The 13,207-nt window shown below is 43.4% G+C and overlaps 1 protein-coding gene across 1 annotated transcript in view; it reads right to left on the bottom strand.

The window, feature by feature from the left end:
- The window catches only part of cyth3b (cytohesin 3b), a 68,105-nt gene that overhangs the window by 40,788 nt on the left and 14,110 nt on the right, over positions 1-13,207 (bottom strand). The gene's annotated exons all lie outside the window — the stretch shown is intronic.

Raw genomic sequence — 13,207 nt, 5'->3', positions numbered from 1 at the left:
GGGAACAGCCCACAAGAGCTGCAGTTTTGGAGATGCTCTGACCCAGTCGTCTAGACATCACAATTTGGCCCTTGTCAAACTCGCTCAAATCCTTACGCCGGCTTCACACCGCACGCACAGGGCAGAATCAGTGCATATGTAGAGCGGGAGCCGCGTTGTACTTTCACACTGGCAGCGTTTGTCTCTCGCAGCTGAATCACAGCTCCTGTATTGCAAATACAGACGAATACTGTCCATTTGGTCACATTTTCTGGTGTTTTCCTCCGACACCTGTCTGTCTCGTGCTTCGATTTATGATGGGCAGCATATATCTGCTGCAAATGCGACCGTGTTCCCCTCTGTGCCAAACACACATGCATATAAAATGCTGTATATAGGTAGATTACATGATAAAAGTAGCCTTAAGGTTAAGATATGCCTCTAATTTTAATAATTTAAACAGCCCTTAAATCAAGGGCAACATCATTTAAACAAGTGTTTGGGCAAAAACTTTTGGCAGTGATGTGTTCATGTATTTTATTATTCTTTTCACATCACTGGATGTCATATGGTGATAGTAAAACGAACGGAACACTTCACTAAATGATTTTATGGTGAAATGTGTTGTTTTTCATGTTAATCAGGTCGTTTTGATCAAGAACTATGCACTGTGGCTTTAATTCAGTGTGACAAAAATAGACTAGGCGGCGGAAAAAAATATAGTGTGCCTTACGCTTGCCCATTTTTCCTGCTTCTAACACATCAACTTTGAGGACAAAATGTTCACTTGCTGCCTAATATATCCCACCCAATAACAGGGGCATTGATGAAGAGATAATCAGTGTTATTCACTTCATAATGTTATGCCTGGTTGGTATATCGTGCACTATGAACCATAGAAAATGTGTTAAAAAGTGACAGATTTTAGCCGCAGCTTCAGCGTCTATTTATAATTTGGTGGACGGGGCTTCATATTCTAGAAAGCATTTGATCCAGCCGGTATTCTCGTTTGTCACTTATGTCATTTGCTTCTGGCATGCAGCCAAACTTTATTTTAAGAAAAAGTCACATAAAGCACATGCTCGCATCTGCAAAGCCTCTGCTGCACATTGTTTTCTGTGTTAATGACAGCGTTTATGAGCTCGACTATTAGACTTCTTGACACTCGAGTAGATTTCCCCTTGTAATTTCACCCTTTTCTCATCTTCTATCATTATATTTAGTGTTTCAACTTAACAACCTAAAACCAAAAGCATGTGCTTTCTGATTTTTAGGATCAAAGTCATGTTAACAAAGTACCAGACAGCAGATCTGAAAGTCAGTTTTATTCGTGGCGAGACACTGAAATATCCACCAGTTTATTCCATATTGTTAAAGGGGTCATATAATGCCATTTTTGTACAAGTTAATATGATTATTTATTGTCTAAATTAAAACTTGGTAATACTTTAATTACAAATTCTATGTAGTATTCTAAGAAACCACTCATTTAACCTGGTGAAAAACAGCTCTGTTTACAGCAAGCCGTTTCTGTGCATGTGCCTTTTATGCTAATGAGCTTTGCTCACCCCGCCTCCTCTGCTCTGTGCTTTGAGTGTGAAGCGTTGCTTAGACCAAGGGTTTTCAAACTTTATGATGCCAAGGACCCCCAATTATGATGAACCTTTATGAGGGACCCCCTTCCTAAAATCTATCTCTATATTTTTCTTTATGGAATAAAACAAACAGTAAGTCATAGTAAGTGTGACATTATGAATACAACATATTGTTTCCAAACTTAAACTGGCTATATTTAATGTTGGATGTATAAACCTGAAGAACATTTTCAATTAAAAATGATTTGTATCAAATCTTTCGCAATAAATGCATGTAAACAAGCTTTCATACTGCTTTAGGAACTCTGCCTTAGTGAGATAAAGGGAGAAAACTCACTATAAAAGGTGCAAGACAAACATATACAATTCTGGAAAGTGTGTATATGGCAAGAAAGGAGAGAAACATTTAGAAAATTAAACAGTTTATCCATTTTTGCTTAGCCTTTTTATTCCCTGAAATTTTCTGGGGACCCCTTAGAACCTTCTGGAGGACCCCAGGGGGTCCCCGGACCCCAAGCCAGGTTTGAAAACCCCTGGCTTAGACAACAGGAGAAAGTTTGACAAGTCTCTCAGGACACATCTGTGCAAGTTCAACTGTATCAATTCGATATATCAGATATATCAACATCAAAATGGCTGCCGTGTTCATTATTACACCCAAGAACAGAACACCACAATCGCTTAGACGCCATTCTGCTCCAGTGTATCGACAATGGCGGACAGCTTGAGCTCAGGGGCGGGTCTGAGCTGAAACGCTGCTGTCAATCAACAGTCGTGGGAGCGGTGTCCGGTCGTGTGACATCACACATCGAACGGCTTGATTTCAGACAGGGGAAAACATATAAGGAGATTTAAAAAAAAAAAACTTGATGGATTTTTATCATTAAAGGATGGTTGTGTACAGTCACTACTCTGACCCATAGACAGTAAAAGAAATGGACAGAGCGCTCCCATTGACTTCAACGGCGGAAAATGAGGCCAATCAGAGGCACTCACTTCCTGATGGCTGAGCGAACTGCGCAGGCTCAGACTGAGCTTGACGACATAGATGTGACGAGAGCCTCCTATCTGACAGCTGTAGGTCTTCTAGTAGTTGTGGAAAGTGAAATCTGAATCACGTTGTTTAAATGTTTTGTCCCGTTGCTTTTGGCTCACTATGGGCTTCTCCCCATTCTTCTCCCTTGACTTTATCAGACTTTATGTTTCCACGTCCCCCCGACGGCCGTATAGACAGTAAAAGATTGTTTCTGAGCGTCTCCTCAGGTCTATACGGTAATTTCTCAACTGTGCGACAGAGTCGCGTTGGTTATTGTTAGCCTATTTTTACAAAAACAGCTTCTGCGGGGCGATAGTGTAAGATACAAGGTAACGGAGCTTTTTATGCATTGTCGTGTTTCTTTATAAATAAACAATGGACAAGTGGAGTCTTTAAACGCCTCAGATGTAAAGTTATTCACTGTCAAAGTGACTCAAAAATGAATGGGAGTCAATGGGATGCTAACAGCAGGTGATGGCTTGGTTAGCAATGGCCGCCCCTATGGGTGGAACGCTTTCCGAGTGCTAGATTACCCCCTTGATCTGACCTCAGATGTATTTCTCTTATGCTACATCAGAGAGTATCCAGTGAATGCATTGAAGGGGGTGATATGTTGCAATGAGGATGTAGATGAAAAGCACAAAGGTTTGCAGGTTAAGAAAAAAGTTAGTTTTTTTTCTAGAGCGCACTACTTCCAAGACATCTGTCTTTCAGACATCTAATACACTGAGTCTCTTCCTGTCCTAGTAGGCTCTTCTTGGCCAAAATAACCTGCAATGAGGACCAGACTTTAAGCCGATAGTCAGACGTCTGGATATACAGGACTAAAGTCAGAGGAACCTCAGCTCTACACAGCAAAAAATGCTCTTCTTACTTTTCTTACAATTCTTCAATCAAGATGCATTTACTATATAAGTAAAATTAAATAAGATATTTTTTCTTGTTTTGTTGAAAATAAAATTAAAATAATTTGAGTTTTTGCTTAAAACAGGCAAAATTATCTGCCAGTTGGGTGAGAAAAATAATCTTGTTTCTGATTGAAATCGTGTTTCTTGTTTCCGTCCCAATAAGAAATGTTTATTTTTCTCATAATTTAGCCTGTTTTAAGCAAAAGCTCACTTCATTTAGATTTTTTTCCCCAGAAAACAAGAAAAAATATATTTTCCTTATCTAGTAAATGCATCTTGATTTAAGAATATTTAGATATTTGGACTGGAAACAAGAAAAAATACTAAATAAGAAGAGCATTTTTGCTGTCTGGACACCACCCTAACCCTCTTGCGGCTTCAATTTTAATCGGTTTAATAGAGTGGCTCTGAATGATGATAACATTTCTGCGTGACAGGATCATCTGGATTTCATCACTCATCTCTTTCTAGTAATGGAACGAATCCAATCAAAACCCCCTTGTCAATCGAAGGCTCTGCATTGGCATGGGGCATCAGTGCGTCCCATAAGGTTAAAGATGGGACAGCGAGAGCTCCTTTCTGAAAGCCCTGAGGCCTGCAATGACTCAGGCAGGAAATGAGTTTAGAGCTCGTCTGATAGAGAGCCATGAATGAGACAAACTGGGCTGCCGGACACCTAACAGGCCTGTTTATATAGGCCCCGTCTGTCCAGACACCACATCTGGATCTGAGGAAGGGGGAATTACTGCACATGCTCTGTTGTTTGAGAGGGGACGCTTAGACAGAATCACTCTGTCACACTATTATGGCTGAAACGTGGGCGACGTCCGGTCCTGGCTGCACTTTATTGCTTAGACGTTCTTCAGTCGCTCTAACACCAGGGTTTTATTCATTCCTTGTGAACTGAATTCCTTCATCCTGAATGTCCTTGGGACTTTAATTATAAGTTGTTATTATATGTTGTTAGTTTAACCAGCTGTGGAGATGTAGAGGAAGAGAGCTGGCCCAATGATGAAGTGTTTAAATGAAGATGCTCTGAGACAACAGCTGCTGTGTGGGTCCCAATGAATCATCTAATTAACTTTAAAACATGTATTTAATCGTACTTTACTCAGATTCATTCGATTGCACGGCAAAAAAGGCTTTTCTTACTTAGTATTTTTGTCTGGATTCTAGTCAAAATATCTTAAAATTCTTACATTAAGAAACATTTACTAGACAAGCAAAAATTATTAACTTGTTTTGGGAACAAATAACTCAAAAAATTAGCTTAATAATCTGCCAATGGGGTAAGAAAAATAATCTTGTTTTCTGTTTGAATTAAAATTATTTTGCGTACCCCATTGGTAGATTATTTTTCTCTTTTTAAGCAAAAACTCTCTTCATTTTGAGTTATTTGTTCCCAAAACAAGTACATAATTTTAGCTTGTCAAGTAAATGTTTCTTAATGTAAGAATTTTTAGATACTTTGACTAGAAACGAGGCAAAAATACTAAGTAAGAAGAGCATTTTTTGCAGTGTGATGTTTTACTCTCATCAGAATATCAGACAACTTCCATGCCCCCATTAATCAGCATTACATTGTAACTTTATTGTTCAATCCTCTTACACTGTGACATTCCTCTTTATGGTTTGATCAAAGTATTTTTAATCTTTGTAACCGTCAGAAATGTATTTCTCTTAAAGTCTTTACACCTGACCTCAACCTCAATATTTTAACTCTGTTGTGGGAAAATCATAGCCTGGATGTCAGCTGAACTCAGCCCCGCCCACAACATTTGAGCTCAGGCAGTTCGGTCTGGCCTCGATCCATAGAGGAGTAATTATGGCTGAACAGAAACTGACCAATAAAATCATCAGGGCGGGCTTTAGACGATGACGGACAGATGATGAACAGTAACGTAATCATCCACGTCATCAAAGGGGCTTGGATTATATTTGTTCGAATCCTTAACGGAGAGCTTGTTTGTATCTGCATTCACCTTCACTATTTCTATCAGAAATAATGATCATGTTGGGTAAGTACTCTGTGTATCCTTTAACTCTTTTCTTTTTTTTACAACACCGGCAAATATTGTTTATTCCAGCGTGCGTGCAGACAGGGTTGCCAAGTTTTTACAACAACACCCGCCAACTACTAACCCTAAACAATAGCTTCTCAGGGGGGTTCTCCGGAAAAAATGGCGTTTGGGGGGTAAAATGTGTGTTATTTTGGCAAGGTTGCCTGCTAAAATGCGCATTCATGGGTCTATATATCACATAATAGTCGCTTCAACCCGTGGACATGGAAAACAACCCGCGGAAAAAAAACGTGGACTTGGCAACACAGTGCAGTTGAGCTCTGTTAACATTTGACAAACGTTATGCGTCGCTCCGTTGCTCTGATTGAGGTCTTTCCTGGTTCGGTTGAAACACGCCCCATAATCACAGCCCAACGGAGAAGTTTCAGACTCATATTCTGACTAGAACTAAGTATGACCACGCCAGGCTAGAAAAAATCATAGCGATACAATATGATTATAATGTATGATTAATTACAGGGTCCACTGAATTGGTGATACTACCAAAATGTACAAGAGTGAACTTCCCCAGTAAGCACAGTACATGCAAATGAAAGTTGGGTTGACGTCTAAACCCAACATATGTTTGACGTCAAGCTCCAATGTCAGATATATGTTGAATTTTGGTTGGAATAAGCACCGCACTGTAAAAGAAAGAAAGAAAGAAAGAAAGAAAGAAAGAAAGAAAGAAAGAAAGAAAGAAAGAAAGAAAGAAAGAAAGAAAGAAAGAAAGAAAGAAAGAAAGAAAGAAAGAAAGAAAGAAAGAAAGAACAGCACATTAAATCTCTTCAGATCTCAGCACAGAGGATTAAACAACAGCATTACCAGCTTCACACATTACTAACCAGACTGACTTTATTTCTGTCAGACGTCTTCAGAAGCTCTTATTGAGAATAACAAACGTTTAGATGTTGATGTTTAATTGGAAATAATAGTTTAGTTTGAAGTCACCATTATGGAGATCAGTGTTTGCTTTAGCTTGACTTTTGAACATTAGTTTTTCTCTGGCTGCTGTGTTTGTTATGGCAAGAAAACAAGATAAAATGTGACCTGATGATATTGCCCACTTAATGATAAAGATATAATCATCATATAGTGGTCTACTCTATTCACCGATGCCATCAGGAATCTGATCTTTTGATACGTGAGCATTTTGTGTTATTAATTACATTGTCCACTAAACATTTTGAACACCAACATCTATTGGACTCCCTCGGACATTAATAATCAGCGTATGAATCTCAAAAATGGTGACATGCTAAATGCCCCAACGCATAGATGAGTTTTGTATGATGCACCCAGAATGCATTGCGGCATGAAGCATGTCACCATTTATTGAGATTCATACGCTGATTATTTAATTTCTGTGTGTGTCGTTGAAACTTTTTGGTGCACAATCCTTCAGATTAGGACTACCACAATAAAATGTGAATCTAAACAAAGAGCAGACTCTGAATATGATCAGGAAATCAAACACTAATTTTAAAAAGCCAAGAGTCAAACTGCACAACATTGATCACCATGAAAACATTTTCAACCAAATATCTGAACCTCTGTTGATTCTCAATAAGAGCTTCTGTCGACGTCTGAGGTCTGACAGAAATAAAATCACTGATTAGTAATAAGTGAAGCTGGTAATAAGTGAACTGCCATGCATTTCACCTTTTTCAAGATAAAAAACAATTTATTACTCTGTGCTTGTGGTGAGAAAATATATCAAAAATATAATCAAATTGCATTAGAGAAAGGGCAGTTTTCTCACAGTGAAAAGTAAGATCCTGTAGCCTGTGTTCATGAGCCTAAATCCTCATTTCAAAAAACACCTCAAAGAAATGTGAAATCATTTGGCTGTTTATAAGAGGTTGGGAAATAAGCACTGTTCGTCTATGAAGAAACCTGGGAATCTTAGTTTGAAATTTGTTTCACTTAGCAAATTCTGCTTCAAACATCAACAAAAATGCGTTCTTTAAAGTCTAGTGGCGATTTAAGTCATCATATAAATTCGTACAAACGAAAAGTGCTTTTGTAATTAGCTCTAGAATAAACAGTTCACATGTCAAACCTAGCAATTAGTGATTTCCACCCACAGCAGATTGTTGATAGCAGTGAAGTGTTGACTGAGGTGTCGGCGGTGACATAACACAGGTGAAGCCCTCAATTGCGGCTGTGCGCTGATTCAGCCTTAAAGAGCCTCTTACTCACACTACAGCAGCTGTCAGGAATATGAGCTGTGACCCATTTAACCAGCTACACTTTACACGGCTGATGTCAAACCTGTGTTTGCCACGCGTCTACGGGTAATTATGCACAGAGATGCCAGTTTGGGCTTGCTGTTGAACTCTAGGTTAGTCATTTCCTAACCAGACACATTCCAGCGTCAGGTACCGTGTCTGTGTCTGGACTGAATGTGAATTTTTTGTAAAATGTGCCAATACGCTCAGCTAATTTGGAACATATTTGACATTTCTGTGTCTTTGGAGACTATACTACGCACATACCCATTCCCATGCAGTAAATAGAAATCAAATGACAAAAACGCACATTTAAAGGGATAGTTCACCCAAAAATGAAAATGTGATGTTTATCTGCTTACCCCCAGTGCATCCAACATGTAGGTGTGTTTGTTTCTTCAGTAGAACACAAATGAAGATTTTTAACTCCAACCGTTGCTGTGTGCTAGTCATATGATCATGTCAATGGGTAACAACTCTATGAGAGCAAAATAAACAAACTAAAAACATGCTTAATGTTATCTAAGCATGTTTTTTTTGTTTGTTTGTTTTGCACACAGCAACGGTTGGAGTAAAAAATCTTAATTTGTGTTCTACTGAAGAAACAAACACACCTACATGTTGGATGAACTGGGGGTACGCACGCAGATAAACATCACATTTTCATTTTTGGGTGAACTATCCCTTTAAATGACTTAGTCAATTAACAGTATATACAAAGCCACTGTGAAGCAAAACCCCCTCATGGAGTAAAAAAGCCTGTCGTGTTTACAACTGCAATGAGCGCTTTTACCAGGATCATCTAAACGCTGGATTTTCAAAAGTATGTGAAGTTTACGCCGCCATTGTTGCAGTAAACTTGCACACGTTGAAAAACGCTGAACGAAACAAACTTAACTTGGTTGCTTTACATGTTAGTCAGACGTTCTCTGGGCGGTCCTTGGCCAATGAAAGTGCGATAGAGTCTGAATTTGCGACAAAAAAAATATAGGCCTATATGTTGAGGGCAAATAGCAAAGCATAGCCTCCAATTACAGCTGCATAAACCTGCGCCGGCTCTGTCGCTCTCACACAAATGCACACACTGTCACCATTTAGGATAATGCACTTGTTAATGCCGGGATTGTTTAAAACAAATGGCGGAACACAAAAAAATACAAAATCTGACATTTTCCGGGAGAGGATCCGGCTCAAACTAAGCACTCTACTTACCCAAGATAATACTGAGTGTGGTTAGATTCAAGATAAAGGTGGAGTAGTTTTTTTCCCCCCAGTTATTGTAATTATTACTACTTAGTAATAATTACATATAGTATGTACATATAGTATGTATCTATAATAACTACTTAGTATGTACATGCAGAACAGGACTGTAAAATAAAGCACTACCAGCTGGGCAATGATCACTACCTCTAACGTACTTTCCAGGTGGGTCTACACATGACCTATATACATATGCATTTGACTTGAAAATCCTTTTAACTGACACATAACAACATGCAAGAACGCACTCACACACATATGCACCCATACACACACACACATCTGGCAGATCATGTAGAGCTGTTTGTCAAATGTCTGTAAAGCCGCTGACAAAGGATTGTTCTGTATACTTCATCAAACCAACAATGTGCTATAAAGAGACCAATATAGGCCAAACGTGACCAACCACACACACACACACACACACACACACATCTGTGGACCTGTGTGTCAAACAGTATAAATTTTGAATGATGCAGCATCTTAAAAGTGCATCGCCAACATAAATCCAGGAAAGCAGCACGTGAATGCATAGTTATTTGCAAAGGAAATGCGGACCCACTTTATATTAGGTGGCCTTACTACTATGTGCTAACATTTTAATTAATCATTTGATACAGTGCACTTATTGTGTACATACATGTTTTTACATTGTACTTATATGTTAAAAATACCTGCATGTAATTACATCTGTAATTAATTTCTGTAGTTACATTTCTAATGACACATTTGGCTCTTCCCTTACACCTAACTTTACCCTTAAACTGACCCATATCACCACACCTGACCCTAACTATACCCGTATCCACCTCAATATCAGCAAAAGTGCTCTGCAATACAATTTGAACACAGTAAGTACATTCTACTTATTTTTTGGTGTAAGTACATAGTACTTAATGCCACCTAATATAAAGTGGGGCCGGAAATGCTCTACACTCAAAGGATTCTGATGTTTAATTAATTATTAACAAATGATAATCATTAACCAGAATAATTTGCATACAGACAAACAGAATGTAACTGAATTACACAGTACTTTCACAAGTAACGTCTCGGTTACGTATGTAACCCTCGTTCCCTGAAGGAGGGAACGGAGACGCCACGTCGGAGTACCGACGAATAGGAATCTCGCTAGCGAGAGCCAATCTACTTCGAGTGTAACTAAACGAGCCAATGCACATTGGCATGCAATGATTGCACCAGCTGCCCATGCCACGCAGAGCGGGTATAAATGAGGCACAGGTGCTTGCATTAAATTAGTCTTTTGCTGAGGAGCCGAGTAGGTGAAATGGCACCCCAGCAGGGTACAGAGGACATGGCGACGGGACGTGGCGTCTCCGTTCCCTCCTTCAGGGAACGAGGGTTACATACGTAACCGAGACGTTCCCATTCAGTCGGTCACTCTCGACGCCACGTCGGAGTACCGACGAATAGGAATCCCTACCAAAGCGCCATGGCCTGTGCCCCCTTCCAGTGCCCTGTGTGAGCCTCCTGAGCTCTCTTACCTGACGAGACGGGGCTCACACAGAGAAGTCCATCACTGCTGTTCTGCATGACCCGCTCAGTGACTATTGGATAACACTGGGAAGCGTGCCCTAATGGGGGGCCGCTGCGGAACCACATCATACCAAGGGGAGTTATGTGGACACAGAGCTGAGCCGTAGCCCGCCGCCGTGAGGGGGCCCCATCCCTAAAAAGGAGGGCTCTCCCAAGGGAAAGACACGGGCTTCCGAGAGGAGCAACCATGGAAAAAATATGTGGGATCCCAGCAGGGTCACTCACATGGCCCAAGCCAATACCGGTTCTCAAGGATTCAGCGGTAGGAGGCCTGATGCCGGACGCTCCGCCACGCCCGGCACCGAGGGCGGTGGAGGACTCACAGAGTTTGCTTCTGGAGAATTAAGCGCCGAGGCGCAGCAAGCCGACAAGAGCCGGGCCTCTCAGTGCTTCTACCCGTTTGAGGTGAGAACACAGGAGGAGACCGGCTCTACACGTAGGCTATAAAACCTAGCGAACGTGTTAGGTGTCGCCCAGCCCGCAGCTCTACAGATGTCTGACAGCGAGGCGCCACGTGCCAGCGCCCAGGAGGATGCAACACTTCTAGTAGAGTGTGCTCGCAGCCTGAGCGGGCAGGGCACGCCTTGTGCCTGATAGGCCAAGGTGATGGCATCCACTATCCAGTGGGCCATCCTCTGCTTGGAGACAGCCTTTCCCTTCTGCTGGCCTCCGTGACAGACAAAGAGCTGATCTGAGGTCCTGAAGCTTTGGGTTCTGTCCACGTAGATCCGCAGAGCGCGGACGGGACAGAGCAAAGCTAGGGCTGGGTCTGCCTCCTCCAGGGGCAGCGCTTGCAGGTTCACCACCTGGTCCCTGAAGGGAGTGGTGGGAACCTTGGGCACGTAGCCAGGCCGGGGTCTCAGTACCACGTGGGTGTCACCCGGCCCGAACTCCAGGCACGATTCGTCGACCGAAAATGCCTGCAGGTCCCCTACCCTCTTGATGGAGGCCAATGCAGCCAACAGCAAAGTTTTCATGGACAGAATCTTCAGCTCTGCTGACTGCAAAGGCTCAAATGGGGCATTCTGCAGTGCTCGGAGCACCAGAGCAAGATCCCAAGAGGGTATGGAGGGAGGACGAGGAGGATTTAACCGTCTCGCCCCCCTAAGGAACCTGCCGACCAGGTCGTGCTTCCCCACCGACTTACCCTCTACATGGTCATGATGGGCAGAAATAGCAGCAACGTAAACCTTGAGGGTGGAGGGCTACAGCCTCCGCTCCAACTCCTGCTGCAGGAAGGAAAGCACTGACGCGATCGAACATCTTCGGGGGTCCTCCCGGCGGAGAGAACACCAATCGACGAACAGGTTCCACTTCAAGGCATAGGCCCGTCTCGTAGACGGTGCTCGAGCTGAAGTGATGGTGTTAACTACCTCTTGAGGTAAGACACCTAGAACCTCCGCGTCCCGTCCAGGGACCAGACATGAAGTTTCCAGAGGTCTGGACGCGGGTGCCAGAGGGTGCCCCGTCTCTGAGTTAGAAGATCCTTCCTCAGAGGAATCGGCCAAGGAGGGGCTGTCGCGAGGAGCATGAGTTCTGGGAACCAAGTCCGGTGGGGCCAATACGGGGCCACCAACAGGACCTGCTCCTTGTCCTCCCTGACCTTGCACAGTGTCTGTGCAAGTAGGCTCACTGGGGGAACGCATATTTGCGTAGGCCCTGGGGCCAGCTGTGCGCAAGTGCATCCGTGCCGAGTGTGCCCTCGGTCAGCGAATAAAACCACTGGCAGTGGGACGTTTCTGGGGAGGCAAACAGGTCGACCTGTGCAACCCCGAACTGAACCCAGATCAGCCGGACCACCTGGGGGTGGAGCCGCCATTCTCCCGGAAGCGCAGCTCGTGACAGCTCGTCGGCCGCCCGGTTGCGCACCCCAGGGACATGAAAGGCCCGAAGCGACCTCAGACACTTCTGACTCCAGAGGAGGAGATGGCGGGCGAGTTGCGACATGCGACGTGAGCGTAGACCACCTTGACGGTTGATGTACGCAACGGTCGCCGTGTTGTCCGTACGGACCAGTACATCTTTGCCCCGTAACCGGCCCTTGAGTCGGCTCAGTGCACGATGTACTGCTAGCAACTCGAGGCAATTGATATGCCACTGCAGGTGCGGGCCCGTCCAAACCCCTGACACTGCATGCCCGTTGTACGTGGCACCCCAGCCCATGGACGAGGCATCCGTGAAGACCACAGCATGCCTGGATACCTGTTCCAACGGCACTCCGGCCCGAAGGAACCCGGGATCTGACCACGGGCTGAAGGTTTTGCGGCAGGACGGAGTGATGCTCACCCGATACGTGCCGCGTGTCCACGCCCATCCCGGGACTCGGCCGTGAAGCCAATGCTGAAGCGGTCTCATATGAAGCAGGCCGAGCGGTGTTACTGCCGCCGCAGCCGCCATATGCCCCAGGAGCCTCTGAAAATGTTTCAGTGGAACCGCCATCCTGCCCTGAAACGTGTTCAGGCAGTTCAGCATCGACTGGACGCGCTCCTTCGTGAGACGCGCAGTCCGCTTGACCGAATCCAACTCCATACCGAGAAAAGAGATCCTCTGCACGGGGGCAAGTTTGCTCTTTTCCCAG

This window comes from Pseudorasbora parva, chromosome 2, assembly GCF_024679245.1.
Source record: "Pseudorasbora parva isolate DD20220531a chromosome 2, ASM2467924v1, whole genome shotgun sequence".
Classification (NCBI taxonomy): Eukaryota; Metazoa; Chordata; class Actinopteri; order Cypriniformes; family Gobionidae; genus Pseudorasbora; species Pseudorasbora parva.
This window is presented reverse-complemented; position numbering and strand designations above follow the sequence as displayed.